Consider the following 18,193-nt stretch of genomic DNA (forward strand, 5'->3'; position numbering starts at 1 on the left):
AAAGATGATCTGTGCCTTCATTTGTTGTACCTTTGGCATAAAGACACCCCTGAGTACCAGCTTCACTTGATCAGTAAGAACTTCCAGGAGGGGGCAATGCTGCCCGGTGAGTCAGAGCCAGGACACCAGTCAGGCTGCTGGGATTTGGTGCTGGTGCTGACCTAGGATCGGGGATTAACCTCACTCTACTTCAGTTTCTTCTCTGTGAAATAGGAAAGGAAAACACCTATCTTGCCTGGCCATGTGTCTCAGTGTTTGAGCTTCGAACCATGAACGAGGAGGTCATGGTTCAATTCCCAGTAAGGGGCGTGCAGGAGGTAACCGATTAATGATTCTCTCTCATCATTGATGTTTCTATCTCTCTCTCCTTTTCCCTTCCTCTCTGAAATCAATTTAAAAAATATTAAAAACAGACCAAAAAAAAGCTCCTATCTTACACGGATGTTGTGTGAATGAAATCAAATGATCCAGGTAAAGTGTTTGGCACTGTGCCTGAGAGAAAATCATAACTATGTTGTTATTATTGCTATTATGACCATCACCGCATGTCTCCTGCTCAGTCCCAGTTAATCTCGGAGCCGTTAGGTCTTCCTCTGCTTCTCCTGGATTGCTCTGTAGGAAAGGAATTTCCTCCTCTAGAAAGATTTGGCTGCAAAATAAATACCAAAGAATAAATAATTGAATAACAATTTTAAGAAGAATGTAGATATTTATATCACAGAGCAAGACTGCCTTCTTCTAATCAATAGAAGTTTCCCCTGGCAGTTAGCTTTTAAAAGTAGCTCTCCAATCATTTTAACCAAACAGAAGAATTCAAAATAAAGTTATCAAATGGCTTGCCTTAGAATCCAAATTTAAGTCATTTGAAGCAAAGGAAAAGGCGTTTAATGGCTAGTTAGAAAGCAGGGATCATTCTTATGTTAGAAATAAGTCCACTGGTCCAATTCTTATTCAAATTTGTCTGTTGTATGTACTAGATTATTTTATTGGTTTGTTTGTTCAGTTGTTTTTTAAAGTAAAATGTTTTAGATTATCATTGCAGGCTTAACATGCTTTTTTTGTCACAAATGAACAAGTCTTCTTCAAGATCTGGTTCTCTTTTTGAAAACATATTTATATTGATTTTTAGAGAGAGAGGAAAGGAGAGAGGACAGAGAAACATTGATGTGAGAATCATCAATTGGCTGACCCCCACCCACACATGCCCCAACCCCTCAATGCACAGGAGGATACCCAGTCAACCAAGCCACACCAGCCAGGGCAACATCTGATTCTGTATCTATACATTTCACCAAATGACTAGTTAACATTAAACAAAAAGATGAAGATAAAACAAATCCCAAGAAAATAAGATCCCCTATTCAGTAGCAAAATCAACTACTACCAAGCTGATCATGGATCCTCATTTCCTCACCAAACAAGTCCTATCTCAGGGATCCCTGTTAGTCCTTGATACTGACACATATGCTTCCCCGTGATCTACTCATAAACTTCAGAAATTAAGTTCTTCTTATGTATCCTGGCTTTCTCAATCAAGACAAAGTTAAGGACATGCTTTAACCAAAAGAGAATGCTGAAAAGGTAACAGTAAAATAGAGGCTGAGAAATCAATATAATCAGTGGCTGAGAACTTACTCAACCAAAATCCATTCCCTCTAAAACAGAGATGAAAGTGTCAATGCTACTAATAGAACTATTCTTAGAAAAACGAAGCAGAAGGTCCAAATCCACTTCCCAAGCTACTGGCTTTCAGACTTTACCAATTTCCAAGGTAAGAAATTTATTTACATCTTTACTCAGTATACAACCACATAAACTGAACAAAAATAAAAGGTGTCATGGGTCAACACTGCTCTCAACTATAGGCAATGCATAATGGTGTTTTCTAACTGTATTTGATTTCTTTTCTTTTTTTTTTCAACGTTGATTGTGACTTAGTAAATAATTGCACTGTACTAATGGGTTGCAGCTCACAGTTTAGAAAAACATGCCCTAGAAAATCACCTCCTATCCTACATTAGTCAAACAAAATGTTCATGAGGCAAGGACCAGCTTTCCAATTCCCATTTCAGTCACTGATTGAACTGCCAGTGTTAGAGAAAAAAAAATGATTCTGGCACTTATTAAAAATGGCAAGACTTTATTCAAGGCTATTGCAATAGAGGGATTTCATTAGGTGAGAAAATGGAGCTCAACTCTGAATATAACAAGGATGGGTGGGGATTTATAGCCAAGAAGTAGGGTAAGGGGGCCAGTGGTTGGAAAATCACTAAAGGAACACCAAGGGTAGGGGATTCTTGCTAACCTGACCTAACAGGATTCTTGCTTCAGGCAGGGCAAGGTTATATACATCCAGGAGTGGGGATGAGGACCTGGCCAGCTATCGGGATGGGGTGGAGGGGATTTTCACTAAAGTGACTCACCAGGATTGTTAGCAAGACTGAGCTAGGCAGGCTGAGATCAAGGCCTCGTTGAGAAGAGAGCTCAGAAGAGCCTGACTAAACTTTGGTCAAGGAGAGAGTCCTTGTCACCTGTTGTGGTCAACTGGCAGGTGGAGACAATTTTATTATTATTATTGGAAGAAAAAGCCTCAAAGCAGATTCTGAGGTTATCTCCCAGAAGGCAGGACTACCTAATGCTTCAAAGCATGGCCTATGGGATATCTAAATAAACCTCTGACTTCCAGAAACTTAAAATAACAGGGAAGGAGTTAAAAGAGAAGACAAGCAAGTGAAAGATTTTATTTATTTATTTATTTATTTATTTATTGTTAATCCTCACCTGAAGATATTTTTCCATTGATTTTTAGAAAAAGTGGAAGGGAAGGAGGGAGGGGAGGGGGGGAGAGAAAGAGACATCAATACATCTATGTGAGAGAAACACACCGATTGGTTGCTTCCAACATGCACCTGGTCTGGGCCGGAGATCAAACCTGCAACCCAGGTACATGCCCATGACTGGGAATCAAACCCTGGACTCTTCGGTTCTTGGGTTGAGGCTCTAACCACTGAGTAACATGGGCCTGGTCAATAAGTGAAAGATTTTAACAGTTTTTCGGAAGATGGAACGCAAATCAAAACAGGTAAGGGTTTAGCAGTAAGCTACAAGCTAGGGTACCTGCTGGGGGCATGGGGGATGAAGGGGTAAAAGAATATGAGAAGTGGTCAGTCTTCTTCCAAAACCCACACAGCTTTCAACCTTTAAGGCACCAGACACCCAGAAAGATAGGCAGAGTCTAGAGCCTGAAACAAGGGGGAAGACTGAAAGTCTGAATATAGGCTGGTTGGGTCTCCATGTGCCCTTTCTTACCTCTTTTTGCTAGCAACTCCCCCAGCCCCATTCACACCACTGAACTCTCACCCCTACCCTAGTCAGGGCCTGGAGGCTATGCTCTGGAGAAAATTAACCTGGGATCCTGCAGACTTAGGACATCAGACACAGTGGAAAGTAGGGGTCAATGAAGATGAGGGATTGGTGTAAGTACACACAAAAAAGACTGACATGCAAGACTTCCTATGTCACTCTACCATTGCAAACACTTTGCCACTAGATAACAATATGGACATTTATTTTCTAAGTAAAGTAGATGGCCCTAGAAAAAAGAAGCCTTTAGAGACTGAAATATGGGGGTCCCTAATAAAAATGTCCAGGTCACCACTCACCCTTGTTAGATGTCTACCAGTTAAAAGCTTAAACTTAAAACAATAGAGTTTCCAATCAGCTAAGAGTCTCCAGGCATTTTAAGTAAGCCTGGATTTGAGAGTAGCATAGACACACCAAAAATAAGAACCTAGAACAAAGACAGAAGAAAACATTTAAAATAAAAAGTTTTAATTTTTTGGAAGCAACACGACTGCAGGTAGAAGTCAGTCCTGGGTTCGGACACTGCTGGATTCCAGCAGGGTGCCCCCAGTGATTCAGAGCCCCTTCCCCTCTGTGTGCCCATGTTCCCCTTTCTCATTTATAAAACAAAGGGTCATCTCTGTCCTGTGCTAGTGCAGGGAGTCAGGGAAGTAGGAAGCATGAATGTGATGGTGTCGAGCTGTGCAGAGATGGTAGTGTTGAGGCAGATGGTGAAGAGGTGGTTTGAAAAGCTGTGAAACCTGAGAGAGAAACCCACAGACTAGTTACTCCAAGCATAGGAGGAAGAGGTGTGGGAAGGTTGGCACTGTGCCCAGGGGTGCTGGTTGTGGCCCAAAACTGCAGATGTGCCTGACTGGGAGTTGTTTGATGATCACTTGCTTACTGGGCCAGGTGTCTTGAGGAAAAATAAAGATGGTGGACAAGAAAAACAAAAACTTTTAATTTTTTAATAAAAAATTGATACTCTACTTAGAAAAAGAGAGATGTTGAATGTGTATAACCAGAACAAAATGCTTTTAAAATGAAACAATCAGCACTGGCCAGTGTGGCTCAGTTGACTGGATGTCATCCAGTGCACCAAAAGGTTGCTGGTTTGATTACTGGTCAGGGCACATGCCCAGGTTTCAGACTCAATCCCTAGTATGGAGTGTGCAGAAGGCAGCAGATCAAAAATGGTCTCTCTCTCTCTCTCTCTCTCTCGCTCTCTCTCTCTCGCATCTAAAAATTCTATTTTAAAAAATGAAACAATCAGAAAACAAGAAATTTGATCATTAAAATGTTAGAAAATAAAGCCAGAGAAATCTCCCAGAAAGCAGAGAAACAGAGAGAGAAGAGCAATAAAAGAAGAGACATAGAAGAGAGAGCACAGAAACAAATTCACACCTTTCTGGTCAATTAATATTTGACAAAGGAAGCAAAAACATGCAACAGGGTAAAGACAGTCTATTCAATAAATAGTATTGGGTCCCTAACCAGTTTAGCTCAGTGGATAGAGTGTTGGCCTGCAGACCAAAAGATCCTGGGTTTGATTCCTGTCAAGGGCATGTACCTTGGTTGCAGGCTTCTCCCCAGCCCAAGCCCTGGTCAGGGCTCATGCAGGAGGCAACCAATTGATGTGTTTCTCTCACATCGATGTTTCTCTCTGTTTTTCTCTCTCTCTTCCACTCTCCCTAAAAGTCAATGGGAAATTATCCTCAGGTGAAGATTAACAAAATTAATTAATTAATTAATTAATTAATTAATTAATAACAATAAAAGCATAATCAGACGTCCTTCCGGACAAACCAGGGTTACAGCTGCGGGATCCAGGCAGCCACCATGGCTGCGAGGGAGGGATCCAGGCGCAACAGGGTAAAGACAGTCTATTCAATAAATAGTATTGGGTCCCTAACCAGTTTAGCTCAGTGGATAGAGTGTTGATGTGGCTGGAAAGGCCTACTCTTGCATGAATTTTGTGCATCAGGCCTCTAGTAAATAAATAAATAAAAATAGTGTTGGGAAAATTGGACAGATGCATGCAAAAAAAATAATAAAACTAGACAACCTTTTGCCCTAACCGGTTTTGCTCAGTGGATAGAGCATTAGCCTGCGGACTGAAAGGTCCCAGGTTCAATTCCAGTCAAGGGCATGTACCTTGTTTGCAGGCACATCTCCAGTAGGAGGTGTGCAGGAGGTGGTTGCTCGATGTTTCTTTCTCATCTATGTTTCTACCTCTCTATCCCTCTCCCTTCCTCTCTGTAAAAAATCAATAAAATATAAAAAAAACTTGACTACCTTTTCACACCAAACTCAAGAATAAACTCAAAATGGATTAAAGACTTTCAAATGTTAGATTAAAACTATAAAAAATCTTAGAAGAAAACATAAGCAGTAAAATCTCAGACATTTCTTATAGCAATATTTTTTCTGATATATGGCCTTAGGCAGGGAAACAAGAGAAAAAAATAAACAAATGGGATTACATCAAACTAAAAAATTTTTGCACAGCAAAGGGAACTATCAACAAAATGAAAAGACAATCCACTGAATGGGACAACATATTCACCAATGATACATCTGATATGGGGTTAATATCCAAAATTTATAAAGAACTTATACAACTCAACACCTAAAAGCAACAAATAATCCAATTTAAAAATGGACAAAACACATGAATTGACACTTCTTCAAAGATCACTTGTAGATGAAAAGATGCTCAACATCAATAATCATCAAAGAAATGCAAATTAAAACCACAATGAGCTATCATCTCATACCTGTCAGAATAGCTACCATCAACAACAACTATCGGTGAGGATATGAAGAAAAGGGAACCCTAGTACACTGCTAGTGGGAATTGAAACTGGTGCAACTATTGTGGAAAAAAGTATAGAGTTTCCTCAAAAAATTAAAAATGGAACTCCTTTATGACCCAGAGTTTCCACTTCTGGGAATTCATCTAAAGAAACCTGAAACACTAATTTGAAAGACTAGGTCCACCCCTATGTTTATTGCAGCATTATTTACAACCAGAGGCCCAGTGCACAAAAATTTGTGCACTCGGGGGGGGGGTCACTCAGCCCGGCCTGTGCCCTCTCGCAGTCTGGGACCCCTCAGGGGATGACCACCTGAGGGAGCGGGCCTAAGCTGGCAGTCAGACATCCCTCTGGCAGCCTGGGAGCCCTTGAGAGATGTCCACTTGCCAGTGGGGAGCAGGCCTAAGCTGCAGTCGGACATCCTTAGCACTGCTAAGAGGCAGGAGAGGCTCCCGCCACCACCGCTGGGTTTGCAAGCTAGTCAAGCCCCCCAGGAGGGACCCTCACCCCATGAGGGTGTGGCCAGCCTGGGTGAGGGGCTGATGGCTGTTTGCAGGCTGGCCACAACCCCCAGTCACCCAAACTCCCAGTGGAGGCTTGCTGGAAGCATGTATCTGGGATTTAATTGTCTTCTATAATTGAAAATTTGTTGCCATGAGCGGAGGCCTCAGCCGGCTCAGGGCTGGTGGGAAGCTTGGTTTCCTCCATCGCCTGGCAACCAAGCCTCCTGCTTGCTCCAGCTCCATGGCTGCCGGCCACCATCTTGGTTTGGTTAATTTGCATATAGTCGCTCTGATTGGCTGGTGGGTGTGGCTTAGGGCATAGCAAAGGCATGGTCAATTAGTATCTTTGTCTTTTATTAGTATAGATAGTCAAGATTTGGAAACAGCCCAAGTGTCCATCAGTAGATGAGTGGATAAAAAAGCTTTGGTACTTTTACACAATAGAATACTAGTTGGCCATAAAAAAAGAAAGAACTCTTATCCTTTAAAACAGCATGGATGGACCTGGAGAGCATTATGCTAAGTGAAATAAGCCAGTCAGAGAAAGACAAATAGCATACTAACAAGTGAAATAGAGACAGACTCAAAGAGAGCAGGCTGATAGCTGTGGAGGGATTGAGCAAAAAGAGAAAAAACTGATGAATGCAGACAACAGTGTGGTGATTGCTAGGGGGAGGGTTGTGGGGAGAGGTGAAGAAGGATATGAGGTGATAAGTGGTTTTGAAGACTTGACTTGGGGTGGTGAACACACAATATAGTGTACAGATGATGTGTTGTGAAATTGTGCACCTGAAACCTGTATAATTTTGTTAACCAGTGTCATCCCAGTAAATTCAATAAAAAGGAAAAAGAAAATAAAGGCATATTTTCAAAGTAGGCAGTTAAATGCAATAAAAACAAAAATTTTTTCAGTAAGGAAAATGTAATCATAATTCATAATTCCTTACTTGGAATTTTTATATAGCAACAGTTATATTGTCTAATGATATAGGCATTATATTACCTAATGATATAAATGATATATTATATGGGGATGTGGCAGAGGTAAATGGTATCAGACTGTAATACAAGAATTATTTGCAAAAGTGTGGACTGAATTTAGGAAAACAAAGATAGTAAGATACCAGGCACTTATAATAGCAGGGAGTCACTGCCACCACCAGGCCTGAAAGCTCAAGGTAACGGAAGAATTTTGAGAACTTCAGAGAGCAGCTGTAAAGATGGGCTGGCTGTCTGACAGAAGAGGAGGAGGGTCTTATCCAGGAGAATAAACACCCCAACTCCCTGGTCTCCCTTCCAATCCAATCTCCTGCCAATGTCTCCATTAACTAGATCCAACTTCATCCACGAAGGTCAGCCTCCCTGCGGAGGTCCAGGGTAAGAAGAGTACCTCTAGAAGAGGCAGACAGATAGTATCCAACACAGAGAGCTAAAGCTTCATGACTGAAACAAAAAATAATGTCTAAAATTAACACATCAAAAATAGCACCAGTAGCCCATATTTAGAGCTGAACTAGCCAACATTTGAAAGTGGTTGCCTCTGGAAAGCAGGAAGAATTTGGAGAATGTATGCACTGCTTTTCATAAAGTTTAGAACTATTAAAGTGTTAAAATCCTTGTTTTTATTATTTGATTAGAAATAAAAATTAATAAAATATTGTAAAATGTTGGGAAAAATTTTTAAATAGGCATAAGGGGGAAGCAAAATGCACCAGCTTTGTCATTTGAACCTGGCTGTGGGATCACAGGTAACTCCTGTCATGTGCCTGGGACTAAATTTTCTCAGCTGTAAAACAAAAACAATTCCTACCCCAGAGAGTGGTTAAAAGACTTGAATAAGATGATATATATGAAGCATCTGGCACAGAATCAGTCCTCAGCTAATGAGAAAGGGATACACAGAGATAAAAAGAGGGGGAGAGAGAATCTTAAAGTCATTAAAAGACAGTAAATATCTCTATAATTAAGTTCTCCTTTTCATAGCTTCCCTTGAAACCTCAGCTTCTAACAGAGTCTGGCTAATGGCAAATGCTCTGTGAACATTTATTGGATGAAAGAGTAAAAGTGTTCCAACACAAGACTGCTAGCATGCTTTCTGCCTCTATCCCTGATGTGATGGAATAGGACCAATTCAAGGGCCTTGTGATCTGCTTCTCAAGGCTTTATCTTGACCTGGACTTGGCAGTCAGCCTCACTCCCCTGATCTTTCTACCTGTCTGAGGCCCCCACCTACCTCCCTGCAACTAGGCTCCACCATAACCCTATTTTATATGTGGAGTTTCTTGGACCCATATTCCATCCCTTAAGTCTCCCCCAGCCTAAATACCAAGTTCTCTGCACTCATCCCTTCAGAGCCTCTTTTGTGATTATTGTGAACCAAGTAGGGCTAGACCTTGAATGCAAGAAGGCCCATTAGAAAGGCCCTATTGATGATGCTCTTCCTACAACTTCACAGCAGGAAATGGAAGCCAGCAATGCTTTTCCGACTCAGTGATGGCAGGATCAAAGAACCACAGGTGACAAGGAGAAGAGCCTCTTGTGGCTCTGTCATAAATTCAAGCAGTCCTGACTTCACCTGCTAATACTTCTAGAAGGGCTCTAAGGTGAGGTTCTGCGGCTCACCTCGTGCTGCTCCCTGGCAGTATATGCTCCTCCTCCAGGAGCAATGCTCTTGTTGGAGAAAACAAAGTCCTCTGAAATTGGTAGTTGTTTATATTTATTCACCATGTGGGACATGGTTTTTTATGGCTTTTTAGCGACCAGCCCCCATTCCTTGCTAAGGGAGTCATTATATATGGCAGTGACTGCTCCTTGTTAATGGCCACCTCCCCTATGCAATCATGGGTCCGGGAGTATACTGGTACAGGTGACTAGGGCCTGCCTCTGGGAAAGATCTCTTTCCTTGATGAAAGTGGTGGAGGAGGAGGCTTTTTGCCCAGGGATTCCATGGTGTGTGAGGCAATTACCCTTGAGCTGGAAAGCCATCTTTGATTAGAAGTTGTGATGTTGTTGACACATTGAAAATGATAGAGGGGCAAGATAGAAAGAGCCAGAGCCCCAGTGATATCACTAAGCCACAGAACCAACCCTGGGCCCATCCTGTTGGTATAAGCAGAGAGTCATTGAATTTTTCTGTTGCTTGCAACCAAACCAATCCTAAATGATATAGTGATTACTAGAAATATGAGAGTCTATTTTTGTCTGTCTCATATTGTATGATAGGGCTTGGATGCCCTTTATTCAAGACTTACCTCTAAACTGGTACTTGGAACATCCTTGCAGTGACAGTCATGGTGTCTGTGAGTGGAACCAAAGAACTTTTATTCTCCCAAAAGAACTGAGGCAGTCATGCCTCACATTCACAGCCCAGAACTGAACATTTTGGTAACCCACAGGGGTGATGCAGCTTACCTTCCTCCCAGGACCAATAGACCTGGTGCCACACTGTAAATTCGGCAACTGTGAGTCACTTTGCTGTTTATGACATTTCTAAAGATGCTTTCTCTAATGTCTGGGAAGAAAGGAACAGGCTTCCTACCTGCCACAGTGCCACAGACACTGTAGTGGTGGAAACCCCCAATGAACCTCTTTTGGGGGCAAGCAGAAACTGCCCAGGTCCCACCTTTGGCCTGTGTTTATGAAGGAGATACCGCCTGCATTCCATTCTTTATGAGAATGCTGGTATCCTAGGAGGCTCTAGATTTGTAGAATGCTTTGGAATTATTGTCTTCGTAATGGATAGATAAAAGAACTCCTCTTGAGTGCACTTTCTGTTTTTCAGAGGAAGAAAGAATGTGAAATAATACAGTCAACCCTCTATGGATAAAGGAGGCAAGTTCTCAAATGTTAGCAGCTTAGGAGTCACCCAGAGAGTGTGTTTAAAGTGCAGATTCTCGGCCTCCACTCTAGAGCTTTGATTTAGGACATCTGGGCCTGGACCCAAGAATTTCCTTTAGAAATAAACCCCACATATCATTCAGCAGGTCATCAGATCCTTTGAAAAATAGTTATAAGTACCTGAAATCCATAGATTATCCAAAAAGTTTCATTTTTGGCAGTGATCTTAACCTCGTCCCTTTTCTCCTTTCTTTGTGTTGTAATTTCACCCATTAATCCTCTCTTCCCAGCTCCTTTGTCCTCTCTGCCCTCCCTCATACTCCTGTACCACTTCCATCTCTAAGTTTCCTACCAGGATTACTAAAATGTACAGATGTGACCCCAGTGATGAGAATTGTTTTAACAAATCAGAATGCATGCCTACAAAAGTCTCTATGAAGTATACACTCTTCCCCTTAGATACGCTCAGTAGACATCTACTGAGCATCTGCCAGGGGCTAGGAAACCAGTGGTGCCTCAATCCTTTCTATTCTCCCAGCCTCACTTCTAGTTCTGCTGCTTTCACTTACCTTCACCATTTTAATGCCAGTCTTTGGGAGCATGCTACAACCCCTTACCATCCCTAACAAGTTATCCAACAGTCAAACCCAAGCTGCATGGCTCAATGGTTGAGCACCTCATTATGAACCAGGAGGTCACTGTTTAATTCCCAGTCAGGGCACATGCCCAGGTTGCGGGCTCGATCCCCAGAGTGGGGCATTCAGGAGGCAGCCGATCAATGATTCTCTCTCATCACTGATGTTTCTATCTCCCTCTCCCTTCCTCTCTGACATCAATACAAATTTTTTAAAAAAATTTAAAGTGTCTATGCCAAGCATCTGCCCCACAGGCATCTCAAACTCAACACACCAAACTCAACTCACCTGTCACCAGCAGCTCCCCCTCATGTTCCTCTTTCTGATGCACCTGTTTCCCCTAGATCAAGACCTTGGTGTGATCTTTGATATTCTTCCTTGTCTCCATGTTCAATTCCTTACCAAATTTCACTCACATCTCCTTTTGTTTCTTTCTGTCTGTCCCTTTCATTTATATCACAGTTTGTTTTTGTCTTGACTTCAATCCTATTCAAGTCTCGTTGGTTGCCAGAAAGAAATGACCAAGCAACCTGAGGGGATTATTGAAAGGCCCAAGGGCATCTCACTGACACAGAAATGGAAATGCAGCCGGGCCTCCTGGGAAATGAGGTTAGACCTGGGAAGGCCTTGGGGATAAGGCTAATGCTGCCCTAAAGAGCTGGGGGAAAGAGCTGGTCTTTTGCCTGCATTTCTTTCTGTAGATGTGTCCCATTCTCCTATGTTTGTGTACCTAGATTGTGTATGTCCTACAATGATAGTCCCACCCCTTCACAAGCTTTCTGGTCTAAATACACTCTCTGTCATTCCGTTCAAGTTCTGGAGAGAGAGGTTTGATGGACCACTGGCTGGACCACTGATTGGACCCGCCTCCCCAGGAGCCCAGTTTCGGTGCTAGCATCTGGATTAGTCCAGGAAGAACTGTGGGTGTTAACATAGATCCCGAGGCGTGCTCCTTCCACAGCATGTACCGATGAGGACCATTCCTTGACAAAGGGACTATTTGCAGGTACCCTACAAAGAAAGGGAAGTCTATTTGGGGTCCAATATGTGATCTCACTATAAAGTTAATATTCATGTTTGTATGCGATTCATAATTCACCTCCAGGGCAGATTCCAGTAGAAGAGACTGAAACATTTGAGTGACACAGCACATTGGAAGAAGCGCTCTGCTTTTCAAGGTGACCGCCTCAGAGAATGATGCCCATGTGGAAACAAGGTGACCACCTCGGAGAATGATGCCCATGTGGAAACATACATCCTGGCATGTTTCTTTAAAAAAAAAATGTGATTCTTCTCCACTGTGGTCACACCTCATATGTGGGTGTATTTGGTTTTAGCCATTGCTCTGTTCTCTGCTCAACCTTGGTAGGCTGGCTTATGACCACCTAAGTGGCTCAAAATCAGGCGGAAGGATTGGGAGATATAGAAACATCTAATGAATCACCTAGCACTAAACTTTCTGTTAAGTTAATATGAATATTCTTATGAGAGAAGCCACTTTTCATCACTTGCAGCTAAAAAACAAACTAACTGACTCAAACACAAGAAGCAATCTTACTTCTTTTATAACCAGAAATCAGGCTGAGGCCACAGAATGTGTTTCGGATGTCCATGGGGAACATGAGATTAAGCAGAAATGGGAAGAACTCAGAGATGCTCAATGTTATGTGTTGAGCCCCATAGTGCTGCATCAGGCACGATTCTAAACTCTGTATGTGCTTAATATCCCCTTAAACCTCTCGTCTCATACAGATACTTCTCACAGCAACTCTATTGAGCCTTTTAGTACAAGTATGGAAACTAAGGCGCTAAGTAATTGATTGAAATGGCAGGATCGAGTGGAATGCAGGATTTGTTCCGAGGCAGGCAGGTTCTAGGGCCCACCTGCTTCATCACTACCCCATTGGGTCTCCCTTTGAACAGAAGACCCCCCAGATGCCATCATTTGGGAGCTGAACTGGCCTGAAAAAAAATCTACAGTCTTCTGTTCTGGTCTCACTTCCTGGGGGGGCGGGGGGGGGGGAGAAAGACTATGCATGAATGCAAAGGGTGCCGCTTGCATGCCTTGAACCCATGTTTTTTTTGCTCCTTCGGCTCAGTCTCCAGGCCTCAGGGCCCCAGGCTCACTGCCTCCCAACCCCACCTCCTCTGTGTATTCCAGCCTCCCTCCTTTCCTTCTCACTGTGGCAGACCTGGAACCCCCCTCCTTCTCTCAAGCCCACATTGCTCTCCCATGCTCCTTTCATATCAATGTACATCCCCCCGCCCCCATCAGACAAACTTCAGAGGTCACAGAGGGAGGTTGAGAAGAAAAATCAAAGTAACAGAATAGTTAGAAAAATTAATAGCAAAATTCCTTCTCCCTCTCAATAAACAGCCACTAAAATCATGGTAACTATTCCTAATTCTTAAAATGTGTTCATTTCTGTATATTTAATGCTTATTCACACCTAGAGACATTACAATTAAGATGATTTCGCACCGCTTCTTTTGTTAGAATAATAAACTCGGAAGCACAGTAGGCATGGTGTGGAGTGCTCCATTCTAGTACCGTCAAGGCAGCAGCAGGTGCTCTTCTTCTGCCTGGAAAAACATAGCTGCCGGACCTCGTCACAGGATGACAGGGCTTTGCTTTCATGACAATAAACACTGATTAGGTTTCCACGTGCACCAGGGACTGTGCTTAGGCTCCAGGGAAAGCAGCTGACGCAGCGCTCTGTGAGGTGATGAGATGTCTCCCTCGCAGAACTCCTCCTCGCCTGGAAAGACTGCCCGGCTCATCAGGAACAATCACCTCTGCTGAGCAGAGGTCCTGGGAGGTGCCTGGCACGCAGTGGGCTCGGGCATCTGCTGCTTCACTTTTGTGAAGATCCTTCTCGCCTGTCATTGTGGGTAAACCACTTCTCCAAACCAGGCACAAAGATACCTCCTCCGCTCCCCAAGGCTCAGCAACTTCCCACTGTGTCTTGCAGGTACCTCCTTTGTTGGTTGTGTCATCATCATTCCTTTGCAACTTTAAAAGGAAGAGAATTCACTTTATTCACCCTTGGGATCTTCACCTTCTCCCCCGACTCCGTCCTTCAAAAACCTTAATTAACACTGCAGCTGGTCGGGGAGGATATCGGAGCTGGATGAGTGGAGGGGGGTGGACAGGTAGGAAAGTGCAGCATTGGTGAAAACGTTCATCCAGTCCAGGACATCCCTTTCTCACAGACTTCCCACAGCCATGTCTGCACCCACCCCACCCATTACACCTGCAAAGGGACATAGAGTGGGAAGAGTTTCATCAATGACAAAAGCACGCTCCTTTTCTGCTCTATAAAGCTTTTAAAAAACTGACTTCTTGCCTTTTGTGTAACCAGAAAATTTTGCAAGAACCAACTGTGGTTCTAAGAAAAGCTGTTGCTAAGCGAAGTGAAACCCTCCCATTGCTGCCTGTAGACTGCCAACAGCTTTTCCTGTGTCACCTCCAGAGAGGAAGCAGAGCCCCAGCTGGGCACCAGGGGCACTGACCCTATGCTCCTCTTGCCCCACCTGGGAGAAAGGGGCATGAAGAAGACTTGGGCCAGGGCTGAAAGGCAAGGCGAGGGGAGAGGGAAACAGAGCAGCCAGCAGTCTAGCCCTGCCCAGATGCCCGCCCCAGTCTTTTTACCCACAGATATCCAGCTCATCTTTCAGAAAAAATTCATATGCCACCTCCTCCAGGAAGTCTTCTGTGGTTCCTTTCAGCTAGAATTAACCACCTTTTGAGCTAGAATTGCCCATCCCCCCAGCATTATTGTTTATGGCCTTATTCTACACTGTAATTTCATTATATTTGTTAGCATGTTAGGCCTTCTCATTGGACAGCAAAGCATTGAGGTCAGTGTTAGGTCGGAGAGAGCCCAGGATCGGATACATGCAGACACGTGACAAGATAATGGACTCCCCCTGGAATTTCTCACAGATCAAGGTGCCAGACACAGATACCAGCTTCTTCTCCCTTAATCCACATCCCCCCGCCCATCCCCTGTAGCAGAGAATTCCTCAGCTCATGTCCCCGCCCCTCACCCAACTGCAGTATAAAAAAAGTGCCCCCCTCCCTGTTGGCGTGAATCCACGTGCCCTGTCCTTGGGGTACGTGGGTCTCCCGGGGACGCAGAAATAAACCTTTTCCTTTCCTTTCTTTTCTGATTCACTGGACTCTCTATTTCTTGCGCCGCCTCCTGAGCCACTTAACCTAACAGTCAGTATCTTAATCATTTTGCTCCTGTCATCCCATCCACACATCTTCCTCTTCTCTCTCTCTCTTTTTCTCTCTCTCTCCCCACCCTTCTCTGTCTCTCCATTTCTCTCTGTCTCTCTCTGTATGTCTGTTTTTGTCTCTCCATCTCCCTGTCTCTGCCTCTCACACACACAGCAGGGCTAGCCCCCAGAACTTTCTGAAAGAGCCTTGTAAGTAGTGCACTCCTAGAATCTTCTCCACTTCCACGAGGAAGTGGGACTAGTTCCCTCCCCTGCTTAAAGGGAGAAGTGACTTTCCAGTTCTGTCTGAAATGTATGTACTGAGCTGAAGCCACACCGGTCCTGACCCCTTTTATGACACAAAAAAGTCTTCTTCCCCTTTGGCGTGGGGGGACAACAACTGCACATCCCAAGTCACCTTTAAAATAAAACACTTGCATGTTTAAAAAGCGAAGTACTGTAATTTACTATTATTCTTTTGGTAACTTGCTTTATGACCATATTATTTGCTCACAATAATGGTTCTGAACTTAGCATCATCATGTTGATAACCAGAGAAGCCTTGGTGAGATATCATCCACCCCTATCAGTTTACAAGCCAAGAGCCCAAGGCCCTGAGGTGGACCTGCCCATGGCCAGCAGCCTGTTGGTGGCCGGGCCAGGACTTGGGCCCAGGCTCCTGACTCCACCAAGTGCTCTGCTCTCTGGCTGGGAGTTCAGTGGGCAATGGTTTTTCATTTTAAAAGCAGAATGAACATTCCAAATGTTATGGTACCCCGAAGCCTCAAGATTCAACTAATGAAATAGGAAAAAGAGACCGAGTATGGAGGCACTACTTTCTTTCACACACCCATGAGCCAGGAGTCCCGGAGGCTCCTGACTGGCGGGAGTTGGGGGCCTGCTGCCTCCGTCCTGTGGCTGGGATGGCTGGGTCAGGGCGGTGGGAGCTCCCTTATCTCCGGGCGCAGAAGGAGTGCGCGGTTGGCTGCCTCCAGTCGGGCTCTCGGGATGGCCCTGCTCCCTGCCTCGTGGACGGGAAAAACAGGAAAGACAAACTGGACAAAGGCACGGTGTGTGGTTGCTCTGTGGGCAGGGCGGTCAGTAGGGAAGATGTGGTGGGGAGAGGACGGGCCAGAGCCAAAGCCTGAGGGAGGAAACAGGAAGGGCCAGGGAGGAACTAGACAGAAGCACCACCTCACGCTGCCACCGTGAATCATGGCCACAGGGCTCAGGGCCTGCGCCTGGGGAGGGCCTGGGGAGGAGGAATGACTAACTGGGAGTCACCGCTCCCTGCTTCCTTCCCCTCCTCGCAGGCCTGCGCTGGCTCCTGCCTCATTTAGTCACCTGAGGACAACGTAATGAGGCCTATCCTTCAGCCCTGAGGTGGGGAAGGATTCGGGAATCATCCCAGAGGGCAATGACTGGTGGCTTTGAGGCCCAGAGTTGGCCCCAAAGCCCCTCCCTGCATTTCAAAGCCTCCCACCACCTGCCTCTCACCCCCACCAAGGCCAGCTCTGCATGCAGGCAGACTGACACCTCCCCCTAATCACCCAACGCCCACCTGGCCCGGGTGCCCTCACACTCCCTCTCTACCCAAATCGCTCCCTTCTGTAAATGCTCTCTGCTCAGACCAGCTCCTCAAATCCCATGGCTCAGCGCACCCCATACCCTGTGTACACAGCGGGGACACTGTCACGGGCCCACCACCCTTCTCTCCCCACTCAGTGCCAGGGCTTCATCGCAGGGCGCTGGGCTCCTTCCGCTTGCAACAGGCTCCTCAGAACACACTGCCCTGCCATCTCTGGGGATAAATGATGGTCACCGACAAGATGGTGACAGAGCTATTATTACCTGCACACTCAACATGCCCTTTTAATACCCGGCCATGAACTTGTTTTTGTTGTTATGGGGTAAGGTGGGGGTGGGGGGCTGATATTATTCTTTAATAAAAATTTTAAAGGGAAAAGATTTGAGGGAATGTCAGAATGTGGGGGAGGGTATGTAGAAACAGGTATGGGAGAGTTTTAACCAAGGTGTAGTTCAGGGAAGGCCTGCTCAGAGGTCACACCTTTAAGGCTATGGAGTGGCCCTGGACCCGGGGCGCCAGCACGGGTCTCCCTATAGGACCTGAAGAGCAAGGAGTGGCTGGCCTGGAAGGTGGCCGATGATGGAGACAGTGTGTGACAGCCTTTCTCATTCAGACCCAGGCTTTCTCGTTTCTACACAGCACCTGCCCCGCTGGCCCCCGGGGTCTGTGGTAAACATCACATCAACACACAGAAAGGAAACCAGAAACAGCCCGGTCCCCACTGAGCACCGGGACCCCACAGCTTGCAGAGGAAGTGGGTGCTGTGCGTTGTTGGCGCTAAATATTTGAGGGAGGCTGCCTCCAAGTGCTGGCCCTGCCATAACACGGGCACAGCAGGCTGCCTGTCTCTGGGAATCGGGCCTTTCACTCTGACCCAGTCATGTCTATGTCATCTCTTCATTTTATTTTTTATTTTATTTTTTAATGCTCACCCGAGGATATTTTTCCATTGATTTTTAGAGAGTGGAAGAGAGAGAGAAAGATAGAAATGTCAATGTGAGAGAAACACATCAATTGGTTGCGTCCTGCACAAGCCCCAACCAGAGCCCGGCCAGGAGGAGCCGGCAACCAAGATACGTGCTCTTGACTGGAATCGAACCCAGGACTCTGGTCTGCAGGTCAACGCTCTATCCACTGAGCCAAACCAGCTAGGCCTCATCTCTTTATTTTAAAGATGTGGGAACTCAGGCTCAGGGAGGCTGTCATGGGCCGAGGTTGCACAGCAACTGGAGGAGGCGAGACTGGAAC

Source organism: Myotis davidii, unplaced genomic scaffold (assembly GCF_000327345.1).
Source record: "Myotis davidii unplaced genomic scaffold, ASM32734v1 scaffold80, whole genome shotgun sequence".
Taxonomy (NCBI): domain Eukaryota; kingdom Metazoa; phylum Chordata; class Mammalia; order Chiroptera; family Vespertilionidae; genus Myotis; species Myotis davidii.